The sequence below is a fragment of the Crocuta crocuta genome, unplaced genomic scaffold, assembly GCF_008692635.1.
Source record: "Crocuta crocuta isolate KB4526 unplaced genomic scaffold, BGI_CrCroc_1.0 scaffold49, whole genome shotgun sequence".
Classification (NCBI taxonomy): domain Eukaryota; kingdom Metazoa; phylum Chordata; class Mammalia; order Carnivora; family Hyaenidae; genus Crocuta; species Crocuta crocuta.
Window position 1 is genome coordinate 535,174 of NW_027536462.1, and position 249 is coordinate 535,422.

Genomic DNA, 249 nt, shown 5'->3' on the forward strand with positions numbered 1-249 from the left:
TGTGTCTCCCTCTCTCTCTGACCCTCCCCTGCTCACGCTGTCTCTCTCTCTCTCTCTCAGAAATAAATAAAATCATTAAAAAAATTTTAAACATATTAACAATAACCTTCTTTTATTTGGGTTATTTGGGGGTTTTTGCTATTGAGTTGTACAAGTTCTTTATATATTTTGGATGTTGACCCCTAAAAGCAAAAAACAAAAAAAAACCCAATAAACAAACAATGTAAGGAGAGAAGTAGACACCCCTTT

The 249-nt window shown here is 34.1% G+C and overlaps 1 protein-coding gene across 1 annotated transcript in view; it reads left to right on the forward strand.

Moving 5' to 3' along the window:
* Positions 1 to 249, forward strand: part of CUNHXorf38 (chromosome unknown CXorf38 homolog) — a 21,181-nt gene that overhangs the window by 19,937 nt on the left and 995 nt on the right. The gene's annotated exons all lie outside the window — the stretch shown is intronic.